The sequence below is a fragment of the Lonchura striata genome, chromosome 2 (genome assembly GCF_050655825.1).
Source record: "Lonchura striata isolate lonStrDom1 chromosome 2, ASM5065582v1, whole genome shotgun sequence".
Taxonomy (NCBI): Eukaryota; Metazoa; Chordata; class Aves; order Passeriformes; family Estrildidae; genus Lonchura; species Lonchura striata.
The window spans coordinates 104,266,854-104,292,463 of record NC_140704.1 but is presented as its reverse complement, the minus strand read 5'-3'; the positions used below and the strand labels follow the sequence as shown (position 1 = coordinate 104,292,463).

The 25,610-nt window shown below is 36.8% G+C and overlaps 1 protein-coding gene across 2 annotated transcripts in view; it reads left to right on the top strand.

Moving 5' to 3' along the window:
* The window catches only part of LDLRAD4 (low density lipoprotein receptor class A domain containing 4), a 281,046-nt gene that overhangs the window by 36,921 nt on the left and 218,515 nt on the right, over nt 1-25,610 (top strand). Inside the window, exon 2 of one of the 2 annotated variants that reach the window (XM_077784472.2) lies at nt 4,861-4,991. The exons of the other annotated variant lie outside the window; for it this stretch is intronic. The gene's annotated coding sequence lies outside the window, so the exon portion shown is untranslated. The remainder of the gene's footprint in view (nt 1-4,860; nt 4,992-25,610) is intronic. 2 annotated transcript variants of the gene reach the window in all.

Genomic DNA, 25,610 nt, shown 5'->3' with positions numbered 1-25,610 from the left:
ACACTTTGCTTCTCAAATGAGAGACAAATCTGAGGATGGTCTTGAACACAGTTGCAGAGAAAGCACAAATATCAAAGTTTAATGGGAACCCAGGTTTCCTGATGGTAACTTGTTGTGCTAACAGCAGATTCATTTGTTTCCTAATTAATCAGAAGGAGTGTTCTTTTTATTTCAGCCATCTGGTGGAGAGCATGTTGTTTAGCTTCTTGCTACTGCAAATTGGAGCTACACAGGAAAAAGGATGTTTCAACTTCTGTTTTTGGCTTGTTTTTCAAGGTTGAGTCAGTATAGAGCACGTTAAAACATACCGTAATCAGTTGCAAAGTTCATCTCTCAAGGACTTCAAAAATGTAACTAAAATTGTCCTTCATGAAAAGACAAGGTGATATTGATGATTAATTGCTTTTATTACGTGTTTTATTCCATGTAATCAGTTGTTTAGACAAAAGCAAAATTTCCTTAGTGAACTTCAGAACTATTCTAGGATACCCAATTTGTTACCACTTTGTAGAGAACATTCAATGTCGCTTTTACATTTCTTCTTTGGGTTAATGTCAAAAGCATATTGCCTGTCAAACAATTTGTCGTTGAGTGTGCCATTAGCTTGCTAACTCCTCACAAGGATTTTAAAACATTGCATTTTTTTCCCTCCAGAAGTCCCTTTAGCGCAGCCTTTCTTAGGAAGCTGTATTGTTCTTGTGGAATATTTTCTGAGGAGCAGTCTGTCCCTATGCAATGTTTACTGTATTTTTGCCTTGCAGCCAGCAGATTTTGGTACAAACTTGCCTGGGGGTGGCCTTGTCCTATTTTCCTCTTAGATGGTTCTGGCATTTATAGAGCTTAGGAGATCGTGCTTCTGAATTTTCCAGTCTGAAGAACTCGAGCCAAAACAGCAGGGGAGATCGCAAACCTGTACGTTGTTTGGCTTACGGCAGCTGGGTCTGTTTTTCCTTTGACCTAAAGCAATGGCAGCTTTTCTTGGGTTTTGTGTGGAGGGGGGGGAAGTGAGAAAGAGGAAAGCTACATGAGGAAAAGTGCTTTATCTCTGTGATTGGAAAAAGCAAGCCTTAGCTCTATCTCAACAGAGATATTTGCACCCGGAGCAAAGGTAACTCTAAGCTACTTTCACACGGCATGTAGATTGTCTTTGAGTTACTTTATGAGTACTGATTATTCATAAGAAAAGAGACTATATATTGTTTTCATATTACATTAACATTTTGAAAAACAAACTCTTTTTATGTTGCAGTACGATAGCCCTCTCAGAATGGACTTTATGATAGAGGACTGGGTGCTTGGCAGTTTTTAGAGACATTTTGTATTTTCCCATCAACCTGCATTTTCTCCCTTACATTATCGTCACTGAAATAAAATAGTCTTGTCAAGGAGAGGCTAGAGTCTCCACTGGGGAGCAAATTGTGATGAATGATTGTGGGAATATATGGAATACCCTGCAGGTGGGTGGCTCAGAAGACATAACTGCTCTTTGGGTTTGGCCTTGTGCTTGAAGAGCCCTTCTTGTCTTTAAACACTCTCTCTGTAGTCATACCCATTAAATTTCCTGTGGAAATAAATTTCACTGTTGCTACCTTTGAGGTGTCGCAGTCTTGTATTTATCAGCAGATGTTTCAGTTAAGTTTTGGATTTATGCAACAGAAACATTTAATTGTGCCAGAGTGAATTTATTTCTAGAGGAATGGGTTTACATGTGATTATTGGAATCCTGAGCTTTTGAATTCCAGGAGACTTGAGAATTTCCTAAAAAGTTTGTGAGAATAACAGAGAGTGTTGAGGCTTAGTACATACTTGAAGTGGAACACAAAAGAAAACAGCCATTGTGTGCTAAGAATTTCCAAGGAACTTCTAGTGATTAAAACAGATTTAAAAACATCATATTTCCAAAGAATGATAAGATTACTGTTTGGATGTCTGCACTGGCCTAGAACAAATGGGTGATGGATCCTGACCCCTCCAAGCTGAAAATTAAGGGAAAAAATTTTGATATTTGTCCGTATTCCAATGTTTTCTCCCTTTATGTTGCTCCATAGTTTTTCCTTACTGATGTATGTGCATCTCCACAATGCTTGTTGAGAAGCTCAGGACAAACTCTTGTTTCTTCTGTAGTTCTGGCAAGAGATGACAGTGCAGAAGCTGCATGGCTGCTTTTCCTATAAGGAAGCTGTTGACTGCCTTCATAGAGCAAATTTTTTCCAGAATAAGAATTTTCTTAATTGGCAGCTGTCCTTTGATGAATTTCCCTTCTCCCCTCTTGTCCCCATTTTCAACCCTCTGAGCTGGTCAGTCTTATGAGCAAATCATGTTTCATCCTGAAGGGAAGATTATTTGGACCTGTAGCTGGATGCAAGAAGCAAGGAGGACATTAGGGCAGTTGCATGTTACCCTAAAGGTTTCTTGTTGGAATAAGAAGTTTTAGCAGAAAGTTGGTGCTGCAGAACCAGCCTCTCCAGTCTCTCTTGGCTCAACAGTGTGAATGCCTCAGGCTGTCGGAGTGGGCCAGGAAGGAGCTGAGCCTTTCAAAAAATATGCTGGCTTCAGTATCATTAGGTGTGTTACGTAGGCAAGTAGTCCAGATTTGTCTAGCTGGTCTATATTTATTTTCCTCTCTTCTTTCCATTCAGCAAGTCCGTGTTGCAGTAGGAGCCTTTCTTTCCTTGGCAGTCTAATTTGTTACCAACATCCTCACCTTTGCAAGTTTCACTCTTTGTGTATAAGGACACAGTTTAAATTAGATACATTAAAAAAAATCATAATCCATTCTGAGGTGATAATTTACCTCATTTTCCTTTAATAATAACCTTTTTTCAGTAGTGGTTTTCATTGTTTAATGTGAACTTTTTCTTCTTTTTGATGCGTTTTGTTCTACAAATCTCAGTGGGCCGTAGTGAGTCCTTGTTTCACATCTTCCCTCTTTTTCAATGATTGTCCAAATTCTGAAGGCAAAACACAAAGGTCGATGTTCTCTCTTGGACTTTAGTACCGCTCCTCATCTTACTTTTGTCACTAAATGTAATAATTCCAATAATTTGTCTTCTCTTAGTTAATATTTCTCCTGTTGCCCTTAGGAATGGATTTCCTTTCAATGTTAATCTTACTCAGGGAGGCTGTAATCATGACTTACTAATTTCTTTCTTTTTTTAATGTTCTCAAGAATGTCTGCCTTAACATTAGGTAGCAGATCCAGTGGATTTTTTGCTGGTATTAATTGCTGTGTAACAAAGTGCCCTTGAAAGTCAGTTATGTAAATGAGCAGCCTTGAGCTGGCCGTAAGAATGATGTTGGCTGAGTTTTAATTTAATAATTGAGGAATTGGAACATAAAATGGTTCTTTAAATCTAAAATAGGATAGAGTAATATTCTTTATTAGACAAATTCTAATTGCATGGACTGTATCAGCAGTTTAACTTTTAGTTTCAGTGATCACTTTGCATGCAGGTGAGCACTTTAGATGGTCATTGTTGGATGGTTACTATTAGGAAAAAATCTTGTATTCAGTTGCCTCAGGTATTTTTAGTTGAGTATTCTGAAAGAAATTACTGCTTTCTTGTGGCTTTAAAACAACGAACTGAGTCTTTCTTGAAATATATTCTTATCATCTGCTTTTTTTTCCCCTTTATTAAGTTAGTGATCATGAAAGTCACTGTAAAAGTTTTTTGTATTTTTCTTGGAGATGTGTCATACTTGAATCCCTTGGCTTATTAAAAAGTCCCTGAGTTCTGGACAGTGGAGGCCAGGTACCTCGTCTCTGTTTGAGTAAAGGTTATTATTTATTGTTATGCACACTGTACGCAAAAACCAGTGGATGTGAAGTTATTTGCAAATACAGGCTTGGCAAACCTCCTCTGGAATTCGGAAAGGGTTTTCCAGCTCGACTTAGTCATTTTTTCCCAAATGTCTTGGCATAACTGATCACTCAGGAGTGACATATGGTAGAAACATGCTCTAAGGGACAAGTCTCCCGGATGGCGCACAGCACCACACAAGATAGACAGATGGTGGCTTATTCAACCTTGGAAAAAGTTTAATCCTACATATTGGCACGTCGGCCTGGGTACTGAGAGAGAGGTACACACATGCCTGTGAAATCTGAGGCAAAGCTTTTGTGAGTTTGCTTGCTGTCACTGAAAGAACTAGAAAGACTGAGCTGGTACTATACCCAGTGAGTATCTGCAAAATTACAGGCTCAATGTGCTGTCCAGAAAAAGTGATGTTCCTTAGAAAAGTGGAAACTCCAGAGGCAGCAGGACAGTGCAGAGGATAAAATTCGGTGAACTTCTCACAGCTGCTTTGAGACTAAAACATGCTTATTCAACAAAGATGCTGAGTACTTACTCACCAATAGCTGTTGATTAATTGAAGTGTCTAGTAGGAGAAAAGGATATTTTATGTTTTTCATAGTTTTAGTTCTGTTTCAAGAATTGCTTCTAGTATTGTGAAGTGTTATTAGTGCTTCACATCAGAGAAACTGTAGCCTTTCTCTTCCATAGGTTCTAACAAATAGTTATAAATTCCCTGATAGTAATTTTAAATGTATAGCAGAATATGGAATTGCAAGTTCTTTTTTTTTATTTTCTTTTTTTTTTTTTTTAATAAGAAGAGGAAATCACACATTTCACTCCTATATCTTCATGTTTAAGACAGTGAAGGGAGAGAGAGACAGAATATTTGACATGGAAAAATAAATCTGCTTTGAATTCTTTCTGGAAACCAAGTAGTGATTGATTGATTGAACTTCTGGAGTCTGGTCCATTTTCTGTAAGGATTTTGAAAATACTGACCCATTGAATAGATAATGGATTGCCTGCCAAACTTTTTTTCCCCTCCACTTTCTTTTTCTTCTAGATCACACTCAATATTCGCAACTGGAAGGAAAAGCAGGACTGTCCTGATTCTCTGGACTTCAAGGATATCATTATGTTGCATTGGAAGAGTTTAAACTAGACAAGACTTCTTTCTTAAACACTTTGAGAAAGGTAAATGTAATTCAAACAAACAGATATTTTTCCAGTAGAGGAATAGTTTGGTCAAATGAATCCCATTCTAGTAACACTTCAGCCATAGTACACCACGGAATTGTCATCTTCTGGATATTTTGTATAGCTACATACCCATATATGTATTTCTATAGCTAAACCTTCCTAGTAATTTTTAGATGTTAAAAGATTTTGGTTTGTCAGCCCTTGTATATTTTGAGGAAATATACTGGTTTTAAGCATTTCTTTTATATGGAGGAGGTGGTGAAGGAAGGGGAAAGAGGAGGGAGATGCTCACAGTAGCCAGCCTATTGGTAATTACTTGTATGGATGGGGAAAACCCAGTTAATGTTTCTGTTCTGCCTAATGAGTAAAATTACTTGAAAATGAGATCCTAGCTAGTGAACTGTAAAGTCAAATTACTCAAGTAGTACTGATTGACACATACATTTAAAATATGGTGTGGTTTGGGAGACCCAGAGGGAGCTGCAAAGAGAGAGACTAATTCAATAACCTGTTGTTTAGGATATGCATGGAAGAAGTAAGAGGTGTCAAATCCTTACATTCAACTGAGAGTGCTCTTGTGTAATATAAATATCTGCTAGTTTTTGGCCTAGTATAGGCAAAGATTTGCTCTTCCTGGATATGAGTACCCATCAGGTATTTTTTTTGTCACCCTTTTCTTTCTTTTGCTTCATGTCATTGTTAGAAATGCTGACCATGGGTAGCCAAGCCTGAGAGACCACAGAAATTGTTGCAGAACTACTGTGCCCTTTTTAAGTTTATCTTTTTCTATCTACTATAACTAATTACTATGGGACTTAGTAAATGAAAATTTTAATGTTTATTTTGTGCCCAAGTGCATTCAGAAAAATGTGACAGACATCAATTTATTCTCTGTCTAGACCCTGCAAGAATTTCTCACACACTTCACAGAAGCAGTGAGTATTTTTGTGGCCGGTCCAGCCCTCTGTGACAGTCCTGCCTCAGTGTCAGGAAGCATGCCTGTGGGCCTTACAGACATCATGTATTTGTGAGAGACAGAGCTACAGTCTGATGAGATGATTAAAATTCTGCAGATCCACAGCTGACACCTTTTTGACCCAGATCTGAAGTTCAGACTTGGAAATACTTCAGTCCCTTGGAATTTTAGGTTATGCTTCATAGAATTGCTGTTTTCATAATTTATAGGCTAGGCATGATGGTATCATTGTGAGTCGCTGAGCGTCAGTGTGTGTGAATCAGCCATCTGCTGTCAGGGCTGAGTCTTGTATCTCCCTGGCCAGTGACAGGGGAGGTCATTATACCATGACAAGACTCTGTCAGATGGGAATGGTTCAAGGTAACAACGTGGCTGTGTCCAAAAACAGTCACTTCTGCCTACTGGTAGTAATGACATTTAGAGGACTGAGACGGAGGATAGGGAGTTTTAGTAGAGGAATGGAGACTTTGTGAAGACAGATGTGAAAGGTTTGCAAGTTTAAGAGGAACAAAAGCTGGCTTTTCTAGCAGGGTTTTGAGTTATTTATGGAACCAGATGAGGAATAGAGAAACTGTCTGCACAGGAGAAAAGCAGACTTCAAGATGTGGAAGAGAAGCTGCATCAAATTCTTAGGCCACTGACCTAAGAGCGGTAGGGAAGCAGATACAAAATGCATGTGGTCTCATTTTATTTTGTCTAGACTTGCATACCTTGTACACTTCCCAAGTGGAGAGTGATTTGGTATTTTGGAACTCGTACAAAGCTTATGCATGTTTTGCTTCAACCAGCAAATGTCCTGGAAACCCAGCATACCCTCAAGGTTAGATCCTTGTGTTAAACTTGCTGTAAAATTTGGGCAGGATGTGGGTTAGCACTAATGATGGGATCCTGTGCCATCTTGCTTTGCCAGGTTCTGTTTCTTTGGAGATGCAGTAATCAATACCAAAGAAAAGTAATGCAGAAACGAAGAAAATTATTTTGCAGGAAATAACTGATTCAAATCATCGGAGACCAAAGATGGTTGAGGAAAGCCAGACACAACTGTATGCGCAGCAGTGGGGATTTTACCATACTAATTCCTGCAAATTGCTGCCAGGCTGTTGAGAGTTGAAGTTAAGGTTGAGCTGAAATATTAAAAATTAGGACTAAAACATCTTGCTGCACACCTCATGGAATACATTTAGGTTTTATTAGCTGAAGCTGATTCAAAAATGTACTTTCAACAGGTTTAGCACAACAGGAAGAAGGAACAATTTAAAAATCCTCATTTATGCATTAATCCAGTGGTAAGAAAATGTGAAGTTGTAGTTGTCTTCTATTCTTCCCTCCTCCTTGTTGGGAGAATTTTTTTTAGATATTAATTTCTAATTTAGTACTTAGTCTCCTTTCTTTTTCCTCCCTCTCCAAAAATTTCTTCAGACCCTGATGGCTTAAAAATGATACCATGCAGAATTGATGTAACTATGTGTAGGTTGTGATGTGCATTGGAGGTGTGATGTACTGCTCTTAAAATCTTAAAAGCAGGTAAAGCTGAAAATGGCTACATTCACTTTTATGCTGTCTATCCCCTTTTGTTCTCTCTCCCTTCCCCTTCTGCTTGTGCTCACTTGCTCTCTCTTTAGTATAACACAGTTGAACAGCAGTGAAGTGTAAAATGTGCTTTTGCCAAGGTCAGTTTCTTGTGATTACTCGCCTGTGGCAACTTATGCCAGTTGCAACAGACTGAGTCTCAGCAGTCCACAAAGTCACACTGGTGCTTATGCAGAGGACACCCAGTGTAGGTTACAGTAACCGTAGTCTGGAATAGCTGCTGAATTTTAGCTGCTTTGTTTAACTCTTCCGATCTGGCTTGTGCTTGCCTCAGTGGTTTGGAGTCTGTGCCATGAAACGCTGGGGTCGTCCTGGTTCTTTGGAGACCCTCGAGGAGGATTTTGGGTAGATTAAATTCTTTTTGTTAGAGGTTGTTTCCTATAGTGGATGGCTTAAATTTCAGAATTTCTCATAAATGAAGAGAAGATAAAGCATCATGAACACATGCATTTTCTAAATATTACACTTTTTTTGTGATTGGCTTGCTTTTGGAGGAAGTCATATAAAATATTGCCCTATTGACATTGACACAAGAGAAATTGTTTATCTACATAGCAAGAAATACTGTGGAAAATTTTAAGAGGTAGTTTTTAAGCAAGAATTTAAAAGATGAGGAGACAGTCTTAAATGTTGTGCACACTCAAAAGCATAGAATATTTTTTCTTGTTTAGAAGATAAAAATAGTTTTGGCTCCTGAGATAGGGGATTGAGTGTGAGATTCCAGAACATTCACTTCAGTAGGTAAGATTTGTTGGATCCCATTGTGTTGTATACACTGGATTAGCTACCACCATGTGGAAATAAAGGTAAGGGACCTCTGCTTTCATTCTCCTTTCTCACATATGAGCAAACATATCCCTTTATGGAAAAATGTTGTATTTAGAACAGAAAAACATGGACTTCATGTATTGTTTGCTTATTTGTACTCTCAACAAAATACAGGATTTTGTTTTCCTTCTGGAAATATTTACTTTTGGAAGAAGTATTTAGCTCTTGAGCTGTGTGATAGTGACTTTGGGGTAATTGTCTGTCAGTACTCACAAGTAGCAAGGCAGTAAATAATCTTGATGATCGACTGAAGGGCTAGAGCTGAACTTCAGCAACCTTAACGAGATTCAAAATTTCATTGCTTAAAATTTATTATGCATTTGATTAATTTTGAAAATATATGTTGTTGTATTCTCTCTCATGTTTGCTTTGGAATGATTCCTGAGCCACAAGTAAAATAATGGCTCAGCAGTTCAGTCTTGTCCTATAAACACCCTTGCATAAAGCACATGGGAATATTCTTCTTGTGCTCAGTGAAACTCCACAAAACAAGGTGAAGTGCTTAATCCTGTATTTTCAGATTAGTCTTGTTTTCAGTTTAGAAAGAGTGTTTTCCATCAAGGAATGTGTTACTGGTTGCTTTTTTGCTTACACAGAGGACAGTTAAATTGGTATTTTCTTTCAAGACTGACATTTGCTTGTATGGTTTTCATAACTTCTATAATTCCATTGGTAATCCAGCCCCTTCCCTTTGCTTTTAATAACATTTGTATTGGCCCAGCTCTTATGGAAGAATATGCTTTGAGAGCTGTGTTCAAGACCTTATGAAGATTGATTTGTCTACTCCCCTTTAAGCTGGAAATTCATGGTAGAAACGAGCAGTGCTTTGTGTGTGTGTGATGGGGTATATAGGCCTGTAGTACTTGCAGTGATTAGTGTTGTCTTCTAATTGTTAGAGCAACAGTGGAGATGAGCGTTCCCTGTAGGAGGAAATAGCTGTACTAGAAGAAGCTGGTCTTCAGTCAGCTGAAAAATGAGCAAGTGGGTGTTCTTGGGTGAGGTAATACAGAAAAGTGGCATTGTCTGTGCTTACCAGAACTTGCCACATTAATTTCCTTCTATCTTAAGGAACTCATGGAAAGGAAAGAACTCTTCAGGCACCAAAGTTTTTTTTGGAACATTTCCAATGACGTAGGTCCCTGCAGTGGGCTGCTGCTGCATGCTCTGAGGATTTCCTCATCGGTACGTTCAGCACGAGCTGGCAGTTGACAATTGAGATGGAAGGAATCTTCACAAACCCCTGAACCCGTTCAAATCTCCATGCTTTGCTCCTAACCAATTTTAAAAAATTCATTAGAACTTCACTATTTCTCACATTCTCACCTCCTGGATTCTGGGTGATAACAGAAATGCACATTAAGGGTAGATGTTGTGGGTGGAAAGGGGTTTGGACAAGTGACATTCTGGATTCCTTGAAATCTTGCAAGAGTTGCAACCTAAATTTTCTTTCAACTCATAGGTAGAGATCTGAAAACTTGTTAAGGGATTTGTTCATGCAATTCCTCCTAGTTTTAAAGGGGGTTCTCCAAGTCAGTGTCCTGGTAAGTTTAAAAACATTTACTGAGCTAAAACAGATACGCTGGAAATAAAAATTTAACACGTGGATAGAATCTTACTTTTATAATGCTCTTGCAGCTTGTGAGTACCACACGAGTTTTCCCATTCTGAAGGCAATCACTAAACTCTTGTAAAAGTAGAGGAGTGCCTACCAACTTGTTCCTTTATTAATTTTATTAGAAACAAGCTAGGGAAATGAGCAGTGAATTTGTGTTGTGCAGCAAAGCATTTATCTCTTTTTTTTAAAACCTCAATATTTCTCCTGCTTTTCTTGGCAACAGTAGCAGTATCTCATATCATAAGTGTTCTGTTCACATTCCAGGGAGTATTTGAGGACTAGGAGCCAGGTAGAGAGAAGTCAATAAATTTAGAGAGAGAAAGCATTCTCAAGTTCCTTATAAAAGACATTTATTCCAAGTAAAGGTCTGTGTTAATCTGAGGGGGCAGTAACTCTGTAGCAGTTATCGCACATACGTCCTTGGAAGACAAAGGAGAGACCAGTTCATAAATCATGGGGGTTTCATTGTTTCCCCTTTTAATGGCAAGTTTATCTTTAAGCTTCTAACAGCTTTTAATAAATGTCAGTTTTAAATTTCAACTATGATAAAGCAGCATGATTCTTATAGTTTCTTTCATCAGATGGGCAAAATTCAGTGATTAGAATGTAGGATTAGGAGGCAGGGTCTCTGGCAGTTTGTTACTTATGGCTTTGACACCTGAATAACTACATGGACTAGGACAGTCTATAACATGACTTTAGCATCCCCAGGGGGAATACTGACTGTAATTTCCTGCCTCATGGGTGCATATGAAGATTAACCTCATGGAATGAGTAAAGTATTTATTAATAGATGATAGTTATTGATATGTCACCTACTTGTTCATAGCAGTGACATTGCTCATATATTATTCCTGAGGGGAATGTAAATGAGCACATAAGCCAAAAGACATTTATTCAAGTAATTTTCATCATCCTATTCAAAAGCATGTGTATTCAGTAGGAGCTATGTTAGTACTTACTGTTTGGATGATTTAAAAATACTTTAAAAAATGCCATGAAATACAAAGGGAGAACTCAAGGTCGTGCTCACTTATTCTGTCTTTACATCACAGTGATTGGAGTGCCTTTGATAATCTTCCTTTAAAGACCTGCTAGCTGACAGTACAGGGAAAGCAGCATGCATTTATATCCAGCTACATTTTAGAAGTTTAGTCTTGTTGCATGTTTTTTGCTGTACAGGTATGATGTATGATTAAATTGTGAAATGTCCCATAGCAGCATGGCTTTTAAATTTTTTTTGAGTTCTTGCATTTTTCATAGCTGAGGTTAAAGATAAATAAAATATTTTGCCAGTCTATTTCCAGTGTCAGAGCTGTCATTTGGACTGCCATGAACATGTGGGAAAATGAATATTACTTTATATTTCTTTCAGTGGTTAGCTTGAAGGATGTGAGTGAATAGCAAGGTCATACAGGGTTTTGAAAGAGGTTTTTATAGATCCTTTTACTGTATTATTACCTCCTTAAAGAAAAAAGGTTCCCTGGTCTTTATTTTTTGTTTCTTTATTGGTCTAGAATTCTGTATATATTCTACTATACTTTCAATATTAAAAATATTCTTGTCATAAACATCCTTAGGGCCTAATCTGGAATTACTGCACAAAACCTCTGTTTTTGGGTATGGGCTGAAAGAAAGACATGAGATAAATATGCAGTGCAGAGGAGGGGAATGCCCTTGGAAACCCAATTTGCTACAAAAGCTGTGGCCTAGAGGTAATTTTGACATAGTGCTTAGTATCTTCTCTGTTGTCTGAAAGCAGTGGTGGTACTTCTTGTTCCTCTTGATTCCTCTGCCATCATCTCATTGGACTCACCTTTTTTTATGTTGTAGTCCAGTTTGCCTAAATATTACATTTGAAAAAAAAAAAAAAGGCAAATTAAGTGAATCTCATCTGCTTTGATAAACTTGATGCTAGCAATGACTGAGTTGAACCATAATTAGTGTTCTGTTGTGGTTTCAGTCAGAAAGGTCCCGTTCCCTTTGCCCCAGTGGTGGACACAGAGCTTGTGCCCTGCAGCTGTGTAGAAGACAGCTCAGGAATGTGGCCCAGCACACTCAGTATCCTCTGCAAGATTTCACTGCCTGCAGGAGCTGCTGAAGGTTACTGGTTGTGGCTTCAAACTCTTGTGGTGAGCACACATAACAGAAATATGCAGAATGAAACGCCACACTGAATTTAATGTTACGTTTTTGTAATGGGAGTTTGAGTTTCTGTCTGATGTTATTGATGGAGCTTTTTCTCTCTCAAGAATTAAACCCAAAGCAACGACTTATGAATCATACTTTCTGTCCCACTTAGACTAGCTTGACTCATCATTCTTCTGGCATTATTTGGGGGGAATGTCAGTTATTTTTTCATATGTAGTTTTTAGTTATTATTGACCATGGGATATAAAGCTAGAGATGAGGGCAGTCCAGCTAAACACCTGATTTTATGTAGGTCTGTGTTTTTAGAAACATGTAATACATTTAGTGTCATGTCATACAATAAAATGTTGTACGATTGCTTAAGAGAGAAAGGGAGACATGGCTTTCTGATCTGTCAGTTATAATATCAAGCAAGGACAGTAACAAGTGAGTACTAAGCTCATTATTATGCTTATAATTTATTTGACCTAATATTTTCCAGATGTATAAGAAATAATTAAAAAAAAAAAAACAACAACAGAAAGTAATCTCATGTCTAGAAAGCATCTCCTGCAAGCAAAGCCCAAAACACAGAGCTTATAATTTCTAGATTTTCTTTAAAATACTGATAATCTCATGATAATATGCATTTGTAAACAAATTACACTGGTCATGTAACTTCTGCCATTCTTAATAGTGCTTCTTTTATTGGGTAATGTAATTTTAAGTGTTACATTTATCTTGTAGTATAACCAGACACACAATACTTTTAGTGCTTGTTTTGTGGGAACTTGAAAAGCAAAACTCAACTTCTGTAGTGCTTTCTAAGTTAAAAAATGTATAATGATCTAGAATTAACACATTGAAACAGTATAAGAATATTCTTCCTTATTAAGAGTAACCATATAGTTTTTTCTATATTAAACTGTTTTATACTTAACTTTTTCCTATAACCAGTATCTAAATACTCTTAATGTCTTTTGTAGAATCTACAAAGCTTTTAGTTAGGATTCTCAAAGTCTTTTGGTTTTATTTGCATGCATTTGTAAACCTCAGTGACTGAATTCTTACATACAAACAGTAAATTGCTTAATCTGTTCGATATTTTCTGATCTCTCCTTCTCACTATAGATTCATTGTCAGAACTTGACTCGGGAGATTTGTTTCATGCAGTGTAGCAGCACTTCACCAAATTATCTGTAAGATGAAGCTATACAAGGCATTCCCTTAAGAAATTACTAAGTATTATTTTTCTGCCATATATGAAGACTCAAAATCCCTATCTTCACTGCATGCTCAGTCAGTAGGTGCTTTATCCTTTAACTGAAGTGGAAGTCTGAACTGAAATATCTTTAATTGATGATTTAAAAGTTGTTGGAACAACTAGAGAAGACAGAAATGTGACAGATGTGTAGGATATCCACATGCACAGGCTGCGGGCAAATGAATATATATCATAGATAAGAAGCACATATTCTCTCTGCAGGTATGTGAGAATTCAGACTTTTCTCTTTCATCCTGTTGTCACTTGGTCATTCATCTATGGGGAATGAAATCCATGTGGCTAAATCAGGCTTCTTAAATTATTAGTTTGAGCCAAATATTTCTTTTGCATTGCACAACGAATGGGAAAACTTTGGTGCCAAGGAAGGAACAGAACTGAGTGGTAAATGTGACAGCAATATTTATTATGGAGCTTTTCAGTGATGTGTAATCTTATCTGATATGACCAGCTCCTAATTGCAGGTAACTTTTTCCTCCTTTCAAACTGACCAAGCAACCACCCTTAATACAAAAAGTAAAGAAAAACTTGCTCTCAAATTCCCCATTTCTTTTCTCGGCTGGAGGCATCCAGTTTTGTTGATAATGATCTAATCTGTTGCATAACCAGAGAATACTGAGCCTGCTGCCATGGCCTGCTTCTTTCTTGGCACTGTTGGAAGGCTTCAAAGAGTGACTGTGTGTGTGAGGCGACTGCTCTACCAGCAAGACCGAGGGGATCAAAGCCTACGTTTGGAAATGGAAAACAACAGAAAGAGAAGCGGTTACCACACAGTTGCAATCCTGAAACTGAAACCAGTCTCATAGGAATGAACTATTTTGAAGCTGAGGGTAATTTATTACAAATTGTACAGAGCAGGAAAAAATAATGGATTTTTAAGGAAAATTCATCAAGATTTTATTTTGCAGTTTCTTGAAATTTTGAACAATTTATTGTTCAAAAAATTGATGTATTGACAATTATGTCAATTTCATTGATTTTGCATGATTTTATGCTGCATTACATTTTCTTCCTGGCTCTGCTAATGTTTTCAATTTGGAAGTTCTCAAATCAGTTGCAAGGATTACTTCAAGAAAAAATAGCAAAATTTCTGTCCTGTTTTCAGCTAGGGTAGAGAATTCTTTGAAGGCTGGATAGTTGTTTCAAGATTATATTTAATGATCTTGGGAAAAATACTGTGGCGTGTGGTCTGGTTTTTTTTTTTTTTTGTTTGTTTGTTTTTTTGTTTGTTTGTTTTCAATTTCATAATAAATGGAAAGAATTTCTCTCTACATTATCCCCCAATGTTTTGGATGAAAATTCCTGATTGTTCAGGAGATACCTAATTTATGAACGTCTAATTTGTTTTTCAGTGATATTAATAATTCAAGTTTATTATTCCTTGTATTTTAAGAACAGGGTCAGATGTTATTTTATTTTCACTTGCAATTCTGAATATTTATCTTTAATTCCATATAGAAATGTTCATATTTACCTATGCTAATTTAATAAGGCCTTGGAAATGTAGGAATCTGAGCTGTATGTTATTAGGGAAACTTGCTGTAATGTACAAAATATTAAGCAAAAAGAAAGAATGAGACTTTCAATGCGCTGACTTAATGGAGTGTTCTTGGCCATAGTTCATTTGTCCCTATCATTTACTATGCTTTTTACTATGGTTTTTTTATGGTAGGGAAAATGATAGTAACAGGTTTTTTCATGCTCATCGCCTCCCTGCAGAAGGGAGGCAAAGGCACATTGGAGGTACAACAAGCTTACTCTCCCTACTGTCCTTGTTACTGGGGAGTGTTCTGTAGGGTGTGCCAGGTTAATGGTAGTGGCTGTGCCTCTCATTCCTGTGGTGGCCTGGTCACTGGCGTATGTGTGGTGTTTCCTTTGTGCTGGGAATCCTAAGAAAAACCTCAAAGCACGATGTGATCACTCTGGATAGAGGTACACATTTTTAGGGTGCAATGCTTTTTAGTGGCTGAAACAGTTCACACGCATAAATGTTGTAATATTGTTCAACTAGAATTTTGGTCTCCAGCGTAAGAAACATTTCCCTCTTCTTTAAAAGCAGAATCCTTACTATATATATTTGCAAAAATTTAAGTTCTGATGTACTTTGTCCTGATGCTTATGGGAAGCAGTGGTAGTTGTGACAATGACTGCTTCCTTGGACTGCTTTACTCTCCATGGTGGTGTACGTTTCTTCAAGGGATCTTCCTTGTGGGGTGGGAAAGAAGGAATGGTTGATCAGATCAGACCCTTTTAGGACCTCAGCTGTATTTTAAACAAATGAGCAATCTGGATCTTTTGAAAGATGTGTGAGATGTATTCAGAAATTATCCTGAGGGTCACTGAAGGTAATCTTCATTATCCAAAACTACCCCAGACCCTTTCTGGGAAGCACCAGTCTTTAAAACTTTTTTTATAAAGTCTGTCTTTTTCACAAGGACTAAACATGATATTTTTCTCTCTTGTTTTGTGAAACAACTGAGTTGTTCTGACTGAAATTAAAATACTTTAAAAATTAAGACAAGGCAGAGACTTGGCATGAAAAAATACAGACCAATTTTTAAAGCTTAGCAGTTTTAAGGGATGAACAGTTCTCTGATCCCTAATTGTAATTCTGAGGGTCAGCTGCATTGATCCTACCTTTTGCTGGAGAAGCACTACCACCAATTTACTAATTGCCATAATAATGTTACCTGGAACATGTTAAATACCTGCTCAATCTTTGGTTATATATTTTTTTTGTTATTCCTTACTAGTAAAATAGATCAGCAGCAGAGAAATTGTAAATGCTTAAAGGATCCTCCTCTGGTCCTCTTTTTTTGGGTCATTGAAATATCTCGCTTTTCAGAGGCTTTTGTACTTTGTTTTTATGTTGAGGGTATTTTTGACAGGGAGTCAATGCTCAGATTGCAGTTTTAGTTACTATGGAGAAGCTTTCCCACAGAAAAGCTTATGCTCTATTTTCTGAACACTGAATTTGACCAACTTCCTCTTTACTTGCAGTTCTGAAGTTCATTTTGTACTAGTTTTCTTTAAAATGAAAATTCTTTTGGCTCAGGCATGCTTCCTCTTAGCCTTTGCTATCTGTGGTGTCCTAATTGAAAAAGGAAAAGATGAGGACTGGGACAAAAGAGGAATATATCCTGAAAGCCTGCATATGAGAAGGGAAATAAATGTAGCTGTAGTCTGGTTGTTGGGTTTTGTTGAAAGAGAGCTATGGCATGGCTGTCTTGGAAGTGAGTTTATTGAATATTTCTAGTATATTCTCATATATGGATGTTAGTTCCTCCACTTAAGGATATGGTTTCCTTACCCAAGGTGCTAGATTGTTGGCGTTTCCTTTTTATGTTGTGCAGCAGGTAAGAGTTATTTAAGTTAAGGTTTGTTTCCCTGGGAAAAACTTCCTGGGTCTGGGCTGAATGGCAACAACACATGTACTTGGGTTCATATGTAGTTGTGGGGGCTTTTTGGTAGTCTCTGTAGTTTTCCTTTGTGTCTGCTATACTGAATACTGTTTGAAGATGTAGCTACATTAAGGTGTAGTTCAAAGTGGCAGGAAACCATATGAAGCTGGGAACTTGATCCAGAAATAGATTGTGAAAGGTTCTGAAAGCATTTTATTTTCACCTGCTCTGTCAGCATCTGTGCTGAATGAACACTTACTCTTAAGCCCACTGTTCTCAGGATGGTTAGATTGTGTGATTTTTATTTTTTTCCACCTCCTTCAGCAATAGGAAGGCATTACTGCAGCCTTTGAAAGGCCCAAATGTTTGATAGAATTGTGCTGTTATGCAGGCTTTCCTCCTGATCCTGTGCAGTCACTGTGATGTGAAGGGTAGGAACCTTTTTCTCTTCATCCTTTTATTTCTTTCAAATGACCCATTAAATACCTGAGAAAAAGCAGGCTGTTGGGGGAAAAAAGTTTTCTACATGATAAGAAAAGTCGGAGAAGAAGCGATTCAGAGAGGAAGCATCTTTCTAGGTTAGGCCTGGAAGATTATTCAGATTTGGGAAGGACTTCAGAGCACAGGGCTCAGCCCCAATATTCTTTCAAATTCCTAACTAAACTAAAGACATACCAATTTCTCACCAATTATCTGTAAATGTGGAAGCATTTTAAGGGCATTTTCACTGGCTGTTGTCAGAGTCTAAAACATAATTAATGCTTTCTGGTCCCATTTTTTTCAAGGTGCTAAATGGGATGAGGAAGGAGTGGACCCTGTATAGAGGGTCTTAAGGTTTCAAACATCCGAAGAATAACAATAGTATCAGATAACCCATGAGGAAAGAGACATAAGAATTGCAGGTCACACTGCAGCTGATCTTCAAAGATTGAGATTAGAACCATGGTGGTATTTTCTGTCTCCTCTTTTTCCTGTCTGTGTAAATATAGACATGTTTTTATTCTGGAATTTCAGTACTGAAATCCTTCAGTTAAATCTGAAGTTCTTAAAATACAAAGAAATTACTTCCTGAACAGATGACAGAGTAATCCTGAGGAGTGCTGGGTTTTGCTTCCTCTTCCTCTCTTTTGTGGCTCTGTCTCACTGAGGTTTGCAAGAAAAAGCTCATGAACTCTTCCAGCGGATAAAGGCTGAAGCTTCTTGTGTATAATCACAAGCAGGCTGACAGAGACACTCTATCAAAGTGACAGTTATTGTGTATAGAAGATTAGTGATAGATTTTATTATGAAGTCTTTCCCAAATCATGAACATTTTCAGTTTGTGACCTTTTCTAGTTTAATTAGTGTAAATCTTAAAAGTGCAAGGCATCATGATTAGTGAAGACAAATGTTATTCAGCTGTAGTGCAGAGCTTATCCCCTGAATTTGGTATTAGACATGATGTTCCTTGCTGGATTGCAAAACCAAAATTGACTCTTAACGAAGGATCATCTTGAAAAATTGAATTCACATCCACATTTCTAATACCAGCCACACCTCTTGTGTTTTTGCTACTGCTGCCAGCATGTATCTTCTTGTGTAAAGGTCTTAGATGCATCAACACTTCTATTAATGTTTATAAAGAAAGCAGTGGTTTGAATATGCATGGATGAAAAACACATTTCCTGCAGTTGTCCCAGCAAATTGCAGGTGCTCTTGAATATTTGATCCTCAGGTAAATGAAATGTGAACACGTATGAAAATGTGAACTATTCATTCATATCCACAGATTTCTCAGTTTGGTGTTGGGGAGAGGAAAAAAAGCAGGGACAAAATACTGAAGATCCATAATGTCATGAAGCTTAACTTACTTAGTCTTGTGTTGTCATTTAATAATTTCTGACAAAGTTTGAGTAGTTTCTGTTCTGTCTTTGGAAATGCAGTTTATTTGCTTATAAAGCAATGACTCTTTAATATTGTGATAACTTGGGGTGTCCCAGTCTCCTCCTCTCCAGTCTTCTTTATTGAAAGTGTGTGTTAGGGCACTGCAACCAGGTTGTCTCTCCTACATAATGATAATTTCTGTTTTCTTTCCAAAATTCTGGACATGACAGTGGTTTTGTTGTTTATAGTAAGCATCTGAATATCTACTATCTTAATTGACATTTTAGGTCAAATGTAATATAAAAGCTTAGAAAATATAAGCACAATTTCTGCATGTATTATTACTGCTTCTTAAATGTCTTTATAGTTATTATGGAGACTATTCTGATGGAAAAAGTGTTTAGGACTTTATAGCTGATTTAGAATTATGTGCATGTATTTGTATCATGTTCATTGAATCAGAGGAAGAAGTGTCAAAAGCCATTTTAGAAGAAGCTATTGCTATTTAATACTGGTTTTATGTTCATTATGCAAATGACCTCATATAAACCTTAATTTAGTTGCCTTAAGTACTAAGAAAATAAGATTTTTAGGTAGCTTTTTAATATAGTTGCTCCATTCTGTACTTACAAAAGGGTTAGCTGTAGGAATGTGTTTTACAGAGTTTTTTTAAAATGATTTGGCATTGTGTGGTTGAATAAATAATTTGCATTTGAAATGTGAAAAAGTCAGCACCACTTAGACTCCTTCACTCTTGCAAGCTGGTCTGCCTTTTTGTCAAAGCTAATTCAGAAGAACATATGTTTGCACACATGTGAGGAAAGCCAATATCCAAAACATGACAAAAGAAAGGATTTCTTAGATAAATACCCAGCGGTCCACAGTGGGTCAGCAGTATTGTAGAGCAGTGAGATTTCTGAGGTTTAACAGGCAAATTTTACAAAGATTTCATTTAAAAAAACCTTTAAATATGAAAGAATAATAAATCTTTTCCATTTACCTTTACTTTTGACCTCATTGTACAGCTCCTCATCTATACAGTCAATATAGTGAATATACTTGTCCAAGGCCATCCATATAGCCTAAATGTTAGGCATGACATCTCCCCTAGGAATGCTAAGAGGTCTCCCAGATGCAGGTAGGTAGAGGTATTGACATGACTAGACCCTCACTGCCTATACATGAAAAAAAGTTTGTTGTGGCATCTGTGATATTTTAGCAGCACAAATTTTTAGTTATGGCAGATGCATGTCAGAGACAACCAAAGTTTTTTGGTTTTCCTATACAGCTTGGCACACAGATCAGGGAAGTTCTGTTTTGAACTTCAGTACAAAATGGAAATCCTGTAGCTGGCAACTATTTCCAGACATAGATCTGCACCTAGTGTGCTTTTAGTAACTTATATTGTCTCATAACTAGCTGTTTCCTTTACTTGCTTTAGGTTTTATTTTATTTGGTGATATGGCTTTGTTAAGACATCATGAGTTTGATCTCCTTTCTAAGGAAAATTCACAGAACCTGGTATTTTGGCTTCATTTTTTTTTTTTTTTAATTGAAAAATTGTTAGTGTACTGCTACAGTACTCTCTACAGTACTCTGTAGAGAGTAGCAGATGTAGAGAACCTAGTATTTTGGCTTCAATTTTTTTTTAAACTAAAAAATTGTTACAGTACTCTGCTACAGTGCTCTCTGTAGAAGAGCACAGCTTGACTGAAGATAGCCTAATGATAGAAAAGTTTGCTTTGAAATGGGCTTTGTTTTAGAGCGGGAAGGACTGATGTGGTCTGTAAGGGAAACATGATGAAGGGGCAGGGAATATTTCTCCTGTGTTGTTAGGAGACCTTATGTGTTCCCTATTTTTTCTTGGTTTTATCTGTGTGTTTTTCTCTATATTACTGAAGATGTGTTTAACTTCCTAAGTTCAGTGTGTTGGTTTTGTGTTAAATTCAGTTCAATAGTTCAATGCAAATTAATTAGCTTTTTTTTTTTGTTTTGTTTTTTGTTGGTTTTGTTTTTTATTTGGAAGAAATTGCCGTCTTGCAGAACTGAAAAATGTAATTTGAGATTTTTTGAGCTTGGAACTTTTCCTCATTGTTAATAGTTGTTTTAATTTTTGGGCAGCTCATCACTTGAATGCATTTGTGTGAACACTGTATCTTCTGTGCCTCATATGTGCTGTTGTGTGGATCATGTTCTCCTCACTAAAAACAAGAGACATCATTGGAATAGGAAATATTAACATTAATGCCAATTACTGCAAAAATGCTGAGAGTTTTCTTTGGAAGAGACGCTAAATCTTGTGCTTCAAGGTGTAACAAATGCCTAAGACAGAGATTGGGAAGTGGGGAAAGTTTTTTTTTATACATGTGCAGACTGATGGGCTTTAATTTGTGTCTGAAACATACAGTTATGGCTGTTGTCTGAAGTTCTTGATTAAATAAAGCATAAGTATCTCGTATAGCAGGATCTAAAGGATCCCAAAGGATTGAATGTGGCAGTTGCTCTGTTTTTATGATAATATTACCCTTTGCCCCCTTGCTTATCACCTATGAAATTGATTACATTTTCAGTGATATTAAATTATTATTGCAGGCTTAGACTCTAGATACAAATTAAACTTTTGATTAAATCTTCATTGATTTCAGGTGATGTATAAATTTCAGTCCAAGTATATGAAAGTAATATTTAAAGATGCTATTACTGTAATGTAGTAGTGACTACATGGGAAATTTTGCTGCCCTTCTGGTGATTGAAGAAGCAAGGTTTTCTTCCCTTGGCATGCAATAAAGCTTGTGAGATGCATTCTGCCTGGAGAACATTATAGCTTAAATAAGGAATAACTGTGGAACTGTAATTAAATACAAATTGCAGTGCTAAAGCACACTCAACAAATTATCACTTGATAGAGTTTTCATGGTTCTGAGGAGGCTCTTTTAGATGTAGGCAAATTTGAATGCTCTTGCTTTAATTCTTCACTTCTGCTATAAAAACTTACTCTGTTATCAGGTTTCTAGTTTTTATTTGTGATTTAGACTTGCTAGCTTTACAAAAGAAAGGTTTTGGTTTTTTTCATCCTTAACTCAAAACTCAGAGAAACTCTTGCTCATGTGTTTTACTGTTTCTTAAGTGAAGTCTTCGTCATCAGGGCATGACTCTTGCTTTATTATGCTGTAACTGCCGGGCAGTTCCTGGGGGGTCACTGGGCTTGCATTCACTGGGGAAATGTCCCAGGCTATAATAGCAGCCTTTGCCATGCACTGACAGTGTGTGACATTAACAGTATTTATAAAAATGTGACACCAAGGAACAGCATTGGAAGATGAAGAACTTGTGTTTCAGCATAAGGTCTTTGTTCTAAAATGTCTAATTATATTTTTGAGGATTAAGTTAAAGAGAGAGGGAGATAGACTTAAAATAGAGGACTTAAAAAAAATTAATACAACTTTTTGGTTTAATTTCATTTAACTTTTCATTTGCTGGCTTATAATCAGTCTTCTTGGTGAAACTGGAATAAGCACATCTAGTGCAAAATTAACTTCAAATTTCAAAGCACTTACAAAAAAGAATTCTGAATAATCAGTGTTTGAAGGTACATTAATATTTTATATTGAACTGTGTATTAATTACCAGAGAGATGTTTTCATTTTCCTTTTCTTTGGAAAATTAAAGTATTTGTATGAGCTATGTCAGACTGCTACCAAAGATCTTATCCTCTAGAAAAATTATAGTAAACTGATATCAGTCTGGCTGAGGTTTTTTTTGGGGGGTACAACTGCTCGGCAGTGAATGTGACCAAAGGAGATTGGTAGTGGTGGCAGGGTGCCTTTCATGCATGCAGAGGTTTGCTTCTCATGGTCCTTTCTTTCTTGATGGAATGTGATCTATTAGATTTGGATTTCATCTTAATACAGATGTTTGGTCTGTTCAACATGAGGTCAAAAGTTTTTATCTGTTGCAATTCTCTGGAAAAATGATGCATCTTTCAAAGCTGTTTTTTTTTTCCCCTAAAATGCTACTCTAATTTAAAGAATTCATGTCAAACTTGTAGATCAAAGACAGATTATATAGAAGCACATTACTATATTGCTATGTACTAGGAGAAATATATCACAAGGAATTTATATTTAAAAAGGAATTCTAAGAAAAAGAAATGTACAGATCAGATTATTTTGGAGGGCGGGCAATGAGAATTGCTTATCTCCAGCCTGAACTTAAGATACTGAAATACTAATGAGGAAAATAGATCGGATGATAATTTTTTTTTTCATTTCAAATTTGAATCTTCTGCTTTCTCTTTTCCTATGTTGTGCCCAGGATTTATCCTGCTAGTGATTAAAAATATTCCAGTGTGGGCAGTAGAACTGTAAGCTTGATAGCATATCTTGCAGTATTGCCTACCAAAATTTTATTTCATTTATCATAACTGTTTAAGTGATGGTGAGTAGATGCGTGTTTTCTTTCATCATTCCTTGGTTATTGTTCTCTGGTCTTCTTCAGTGCATTACTTGAAAGCTGTTTTAATATAATATAAATATTCTCATTAATGCATTCTTTTAATGACTCCAGGTCTAGATATATTTTTTTAGTAAATGTATTTTAGTTACAAGCATTTGTACCTATTTTTCTTTCTATTTCTCTGTAGCTACCTGAAATGTTATATGATGTCTTTTAGCTCTTTCTTGTGGTTTTGTGCTTAGAGCCATTCCAACTATCAATTTTCTGAACAGCAATTATCTTAAATCCACTTCAAACTACAATGAAGTTGATCACAGCTTTGTCCAATTCCATATGAAGAAATTTTAAATTTTCTTAAATTCCTACTGGGCTTAGAAAAGGATGAACTGTACAGTGGCTGTGTTTGAGCTTTCTGTTTTCATTTTAGTTAGTAAATGCTATTTCCCCCCCAACATTTCCTCAAAATGTTTTCCAGTTTTGTTTTCCTGTGAGGTTGGTGATGGCCTGTTCTTAGCTTGCTGCCTTCATCTTTGACTGGAGTTGCTGGATGAATAACTGCTGAACTGAGAGCACTGCAGGCACAGCTTTTAGACAGTACATATTTTTTAAATTCAGTCTCTTTCCCATTGATAAAATCATGATGAATTTGATTGGGAGAGTAATTAATTTTTATTTAATTAAGCTTTTTCCTCTGTGTCCTAGTGTCCCCTCCCCCCCTTAGGGAGAAGGCCTATAAATTAAAATAATAGTAGGGGCAACAGTACAGTTACAAGGTTTCTGTGTTTTTCTTCAGACTGCAGCACTTTGTCAAATATATGGTGCTTGAAGCTCATCAGGTAGGTTTGCACCTACAGCTGAAATATGGACTGGAATTTGAGTGGAAAATAGCATACCTTTCACTGGAGTGGAAGCCTGTTTATAGTGGGGGGTTAATGCTAATTTAGAACTGCTTTGGCCAGTCAGTTTTCTATGGGCAGAATGACTGCTCTGTTAGCTGTAGAAGAGAATGTGTGTGGAAAAGCTGAAGGAAAAAAGCTAATAATTTTCTGTGCCTGACCTCACAGAGAAATCTCTTCCTTCCCCCAAGCCAACCATGATAAAAGTCCCATAAATTTTTTTTCCACATGTTCTAGCTGTGTTTAAGCAGACAGTACAGAAGATTTGAAGCTGTAACAAGATACCTCTCATCCTTGAAGAGTGGGACTGAATTTCAGCCTGTTCTTTTCTGGATGTTTTCTTTTGGCTATACATTAGAATTGTATTTGTTTGACTTTTTTTCCTCCACAGGATATCTGCTAGTGAAGGGTAAAGTTGTTGGATGTACATTTCAGCATTTAATTTTTTGGCTCAATGACCCATAGCTCCTTTTGTTGATGTTTTGGGGAGGGAGTAGATTAGTGTTAGTGTCTTATGTATGAGATAAACTCCTTCATCACTTAGTGCTCAAGCTTAAAGGCAAAGATACAGAAAAAAAGAAAATGGAACATTAGCTTGCAAAATTTATTTTGAAATCGATTTATGCAGATTAAAGTTGCTTTCTCTATGTAACATTAGCCAAAATTTTATAATATAAACATGATTCTTTCTGACTGCAGAATTGAGTCAAATGTATCATACTGTGATACAGTGATATAAATGCCTTTTAAACAAAGTTAGATTTTATCATAGGAGGGTTGGTTATAAAAATGTTCAACTAAGTAGGTAAATTCTTCCTTTGGGAAGCACAGTTATACTTGGGATACAGTCAGTTTGCCTCTGTTTGTAGACAAATTTCTTCTTCCTTGTTTAGTATCTGTTATTTAAGATGAACCTCTTGGGTTCTTAGTAATGTGTATTCCTGAAAAAGTCACATCCAGATTCACAAGTGTGTCTCAGTATTGTAACCATTAAACCAAATTCCTTATCCTCATACTTTAAAGAATGCCTGTTGTCTTGCCTTTTCAAGCAGTGAGCTATGTTGTGTCTTCAAGTTAACCAAAGTGTGACAGTGAAGCCAAAACTAATCTTTCCTCAGGAATGCCTTCCGTGTGCTTCAGAAAGTGGTGAAGGCAGTCCGACATTGACAAAAGTGCTCAGATCCAAGGGCTTGTAGTCCCAGTTTCTGCTCATTTGCTATGTTTAATAGAACAGGGAAGATAAAGAACAATTTTCTGTTACTAAAATTTGAAAGCTATATTTTAAAGCAGCTTGAAATGTTTTTAATAATAATGAGCTAGGTCTGAGTCTAGTTTTACACCCGAAGCTCCTGCTACAAACTGGTTTAGAGTAACTGTAGATTGCTCTTTGTGATTTGAACAGTGCGGGGAATTTTTGCATTGCGGGAATCCCCTGCTCAGATGACCAGGATTTAGTGGCCACCAGAGACACTGAGTGCAAAACTGGTCATTGGTTAAGGAGGAGAAATCTCTTACAGACTGCTCTGTGAGGCCTCAGATCAGTTCATCAGCTCTTTCTTTTGCTGGGTTGCATCTGT